Here is a 6,000-nt window from a genome sequence, read left to right as displayed (position 1 = left end):
GATATGTAGCTTTGTCCAACAATGTTTAAAATAGCTACCCACATAGGTTGGTTGTCTTAAAAATGACATTGTTTTAGGCTGAGGCTCATCAGTGCAATGAGAGGCACTGAAAAAGAAAATGCAAAATACAATTCCTTATATTGCAGAAATCTCAGGACTGGATTCATGAGCTTTTTGCTGTCAGGTTGCATCCCTGCCTTCCTTCTGCCTGTCCTTAGAAAAGGGTATAACCACGCACAGATATGACAGAGGGTAGCTGCCAGAGATGCTTTCTGAAGATGGGACAAAATTTCAGCAGCTACTACTGCTACTATTACTACTGCTGCTGCTGCTACTACTACTACTGCTACTTTACATTTTTCGTTTCTGATTGGGATTTGATGTCACTGAGGTTAAAATCTATTTGAACTTTGGATGTAACTGAGCAGAATGCTTTCAAAGGACACATTAATATTATCAGTAGGTCAGTGGAAAGTGAATCTAAATGTATTGTTTGACATTCAACTCAATTCTCTGTGTGCAGGATACATGTAAATTTAAGGTGGTTTTAACTCAGAAGTTAGAAATATTGCACATTTTGTTCTGTATGTCAGGTGCTTGACATGTCATGTTTTGTGTTCCTGATTTCAATGAATATCAGAGAACAATGACTCCCCAGGAAAAAAGCCCAGAGGATTATGCTGTAACTGGTATCTTATGCAGGGGTGAGAGACATGATGAAATGAAGTGCACACTTAGAGTTAACCTGTATTAGTGTTTGCATGATTTTCTTCCATTAAAATATAGTATATGGGGATCCTTAAAACAAAAGAAGGGAAAGTATTTCAGGAACATATTTAATATGTTCCTTCTTGTGATCTGGTTGCCACTTTTCTTTGGGTGCATGTGAATTTTTCTACTTAGTTTTACTGGAGTAACTTCATGCCAGCCGGTACTAGATATATGGTGTATCAAGTTTGTATACCTTACCAGAGGTGATTTAACTCTTCAGGGGAAGCCGTGAACTCCATATTTAATGATTGCTGTGCATTGTCATAGGAAGACCTGGATTTTTATGAATACAATTGTTATCTAGTTAGTTCTGATTGGTTTTACTCAGATGCTGGATTTCTTCACAAACTATTTCCCATCACTTGTTTTAGCTCCAAGTGATCAGTAATTCATGCAATACATGATGTGCTGGCCATCTCCATCTCACAGGACTGCTCATGCTCTCTCACTGGCAAGCTGTAAATTTGCATGAAGACTCAAATGAGTCCCTTGGGCTTGGACCTTTGTGCAAATGTGTATTAGTGTGAGTGTTGCCATAGCAACATGTGTTTGTGTATTATCCATCACAGATTTTGAGTCTCCCCAAAGTGGCAGCAATCATTCTGGTGAACTCATTTGCACATCAGTGCTCTGCACTTCATCTCCTTACATGAGAATTTTCATGAGCAATGTATTTTTGTGTTCAGGAATGAGGAGAGCAGAGCACGTGGGTGATATTTAAGCAGATGCTGGAGAAAGGTTTGTGTTTTCCTAGTTTGCCACCTTCTGCACTCCCAACTGAGGAGAGAGAGGTTTTCCTGTCTCCCATATGAAGTGAGGGTCAGATGGTGGAACCTGTCATTCTGGTGAATGTTTGTCCCTTGTCTTCTGTTCACCACCTTCAACATGGCTATATACCAATGTGAATGTACTGGTAAATTTGCCAGAGCAAATTAAAAAGTTTTTCTTCATTGTTCCTTAAGGGGACAGATATAACCAGTGATTTTTTAATCCCTGGTGATTTTTGCAATAGATGCTAAAATACAATGTTTAGATAGACCTCCAATGTGGACACTAGCAAATATCAAAGGATGACGATAGAATAAAAGAATCAGAGAAGATGATGGAGTAGTTTCTAGTGCTCAGATGAAATCTCAGCGCTTGGAAACTGGGAGCACAAACACCACAGGTCTTTTTATGTGCTGAACATTGTATTGCAAAGGCTAAAAGTGGCTGTCTCCTCTCTCCTCCCCAGTCACTCAGTAATAATGTTTTAAAACTCTGAAGTTCTCTCCATTTCACTGTCCTTTGCTGGTTTTCTCCCCAAGCAGGTTTGTGGGAAAGCTATTTTTAGCTTTTGGGAAGGGAATCTGTACTACAATGAGAAATTTCTAGTTGGAGCTCCCAGAGAGATAAAGCCATTCCTGGGAGTTTCTGCTGAGGCTGGAGTGTGTGACACAGCCTTCTGTGACAGGCAGGGTGGGCTTGGGCATTTGGGATGACTGACTAGCTACTGGTTTCAAATGCTTGCTTGTGCGACTCATTGTTTTTTGCGTCCAACAGGGCAAAAAAGTTGTCTGTCTCACTGTTTGCTAATTAAAGAAGAGAAACTGCTCCGTGGTGCCAGATGGCAATGCTCAGCAGGCCCTGCAGGCCCTCTTCTCCTGGGATTCATATTTTATTGCTAGTACCCATACACTGCTTAGTTCATACTATTCACTGATTGTGGGGCACATGGTTAAAAGAAAAACTGAAAGTGAAACTGAAAAAAAATTAAATATCTCCTTTGGCATGGAAACAATCCAGTTTGACTGTAGGAGACTTTTCTTATTCTCATTCTAGTAGCTTCCTGGTGTTTACCATAATAGCCAATCAAAATGTTCTATCTGGTTGTACTAAGTACTAAGCTGTGAGGTCTTTCTTTGATTTGACCTCTGATTTGAATCTGGAAGATGCTGGCTAAGGACTTTGGCACTTAGTTGACCCCGGTGTCCTAGCAAACCTTCCCTTCTACTGAATAAATAACCTGGCCTTCATGGTAGCTGTTGTGCTTCAAAGCGGCTGGGGCACAGACTAAGCTGGTGTCAACTGCATGCTCTCAGCTTTTGAAGTTAAGGATGTTATCCCTTTGCTGCTGATGGCACAGTGTCTATGGGAGGGAAACAGTTTTGGTCCCATGGAGAGGATGCTAGTGATACCCTCTTTTTTTTTTTCAGAAATATCGATCTTGTCCCTGTCTTTCTTTTGTACTTGAAGCCAGGCAAAATATTCCCATTTGACTAAAATATCTCTTCATGGCTCTGGCAGTGTATATGAGCGTATATAAAGAAATGAGTTATCCCTGACTAGGTTGCCAGACTCACCCCACCATGAATGTTGTTAGAATGTATGCAATTTGATGTATTTCACATAGTATTGTGAGATCTTGGGCACTGGAGACAATTTCAGGGAAATTTGCTTTCTAAGTAGTCTTGTCTTTGATTTCCCAATAGCTTCTAGGAGCATAGTTGCTTTAATTGTGTACTATTGTGTTAGCTGCATGTTGTACGGGTGGCTGCATAGCTTGCTGTGGGTGAGGTTAGTAGCAGCATTCAGTGTCTTGCAGATTCTTGATGAGCACTATAAGGAACCACATTTCCTGCAACAGCCTAGGGTTTGACAAAAGATTTCCTGGAAAAAATAACGGAGAACATAACTTTCTTTAGAACCTGTACCTGCCCAGTTACAGATGTAAAAGCAGGGGTAATTCAAATGTGTATTTTCTTTGAGGTTGGATTAAAGAAAAGGTCTGAATGGCATTTTGCAGAAGGTTTATAAAATTAACCGTAGCATGCTAAAGCATTAAGAGCAAAAAGATATATTAAGATAGTCCAGGCCCCATTGGAAGATTTAAATCAGTTCATTGCAGGTTTCACATGTATGTAATTTATATCACTCTGCAGCTGAAGGAGGGGAACAGGTGGCTCCTAACCCCTGCAATGGGCCTTTGAGGACATAAGCAGGGCACCTATTTCTGTCCACTGGGGATATATTAGGCTGAAGTGCCTCTGAGTGGTGAGGAGATACTGTTGGACCACCAAGTGACCTGTAGGAAACAGTAAATAAAGCGGGGTATGTGAAAAGATGTCTGCCTCAGCAGCTGTTTCTTCCTGGGGAAGTTCAGAAGTGTTCTGTGCTAAGCCATCTAAGTTTGCTCAGCATGGACCAAGTTAAATGTGGGGATTCAAAGGAAGAGTGTCAGTCCTAGTATGGGCACTTGTATTAACTCATGCACGTGAAGCTGGTTGTTGGGTTAATTTGACTGTGGCAATCTGGAAACTGGGTCAGTTGCTTGAGCTGTTCCTGTGAAGGTTAAACCCAGCCGTCTCAGAAAGAAAGGGTGTGAAGGGTCAGATGCTCTGCGGTGAAAAAGGCAGAAGTTTCACCTCAGTTAGAGAGGGAAACGGAGGCTGACATTGATGGCATGCAGCCATTGTTTCCTGCCGTCAGCAAGCTTCCCTGTGAAAAGAGGTAGGGACTCCCCTTTTGGGAATAAACAGCTAGGTAGTAATTTATGTGTATCTGTTACTGAGGGCAGGGTAACTTTCCCAAGCCTTAAGATAAATGTGGAGAGGTGCATGGTACATGTAAGGATAAATGAATGCTGTGAACACTTCCCGTTTGAGGATGTGAAACTTGAAACACCTGCTTCAAAGTGTCCCAGAGAGCTGTGGCTAAGCAAGCATCCTTTTTTATTCAGTTTTGCTTCTGCTGAGTGATAAACATCTGTTTCACTGTTAGTAATAAGGTCTCCATCTCATTTTATGTAGAAAAATTACAACAGTGTATTGATTTCCAAAGCTATTTATCATTATACAGTGCATTTGGTTTAGAACTTGGCTCACCAGGTGGGCAGGGGGACTTAGGCTCCGCATGACATAACTCCTTTCAGTGTTATGCTTTGCTGGTGAAGGCGGCAGCTCTGCAGCGCATCAGATGTCTCTCAGCACCTCAGCATCCAGAGGGTACTGAGCTATCAGAGGTGTCTCCGGTGTAGCTGGAAACAGCAGCTCTTTGCAGGCTTTAGCAATTGTAAGACCAGTTAACACAGCAATTTCTTTTTTTTTTCCTGGACTTTACTAAATGTCTGAAATGAGCAGGTGGAGCCAATGTTGTTGCCTTCAAACACCAACCTAAGACTGTTATCTAACCTAGGGGTGGAATAGGAGGTTGCTTGAGATCCCTTCCAGCTTGATATCTCCCATGCTCTTATGAAAACAGTCTTTATCACCCAGGTTCAGCACAAGCTGTAAAGTGTTTTCTGTAAGTGATGATTTAATTAACTAAAAACATTCTCCAGGCAGGGTTCTTCTTTTTAGGATGCTACTGAACAGCACAATATACCATGGAAATATTGACAGGATTGCCACCATAGCACTGAGGCCAAGCTCCATGGGAGGAAACTCTGCGACCCGGAGCTCACCCTGACCCTCCAGCCAAAGCAGCTGGGCTGGGTGTCAGCAGGCTGGCCTTACAGTAGGGGAACCCAGCTTCCAGGGGAGGTGGAAGCCAGGAGTCGTAACCCCTGGGAGCCCCCAACACCTTGCCAAGCATGTTAATGGAAAAACAGGCTTCACCACAGTTTCATTGCAATAGCACATTTTCAATAAAACTTCCATTGAAATTTAAAGTCAGATGAATGGAAATTTTCCACATACAGCATCAACTAGACCTCTCAGCAAGTAATTGCTGACTAGCTCTGATTACTATTATGTCAGCCATTGAGAACTAGCCAGGCATGCCAGGCTTTATTGAAAATTAACACCAGAGCCAGCTGCTTTGTGGCTTATCTAGGCCTGCTGCCTTTCTTTCAGATAGGTGTTGTTTAACATCATCTTTGATTTTTTTATGGACTAGAGAGGACTTTGCCCTCTAGTGAGTGTCCCTTGTTCTGCCTCTTTCCAAATCCAGAGCTAAAATATTTATTCATTACTTCTGTTTTTTTCTATATCATTTCTGTCGTTCTTGTCACGTCCAGCTAACGACACACCTCTATGACTACCACAATTTCTAATAAATTTTCATTTCTTGCTATTTTGTCCTTGAAGACATACCTTTTTCTTTTCTTTAACTCCCCTCATTCACTTGCCATGATTTTAATTGTTTAATTAAAACAGCCTCCTGCCACAAGTAATTTATAGCTTAAGAACCATCAATACAGAACAAAGGAGATGCTGCAGGGAATTAAGGATACCTAACCACAAGGGAAGG

This window comes from Falco biarmicus, chromosome 5, assembly GCF_023638135.1.
Source record: "Falco biarmicus isolate bFalBia1 chromosome 5, bFalBia1.pri, whole genome shotgun sequence".
NCBI lineage: Eukaryota > Metazoa > Chordata > Aves > Falconiformes > Falconidae > Falco > Falco biarmicus.
The sequence above is the reverse complement of the archived record's forward strand: the minus strand, read 5'-3'. Positions refer to the sequence as shown.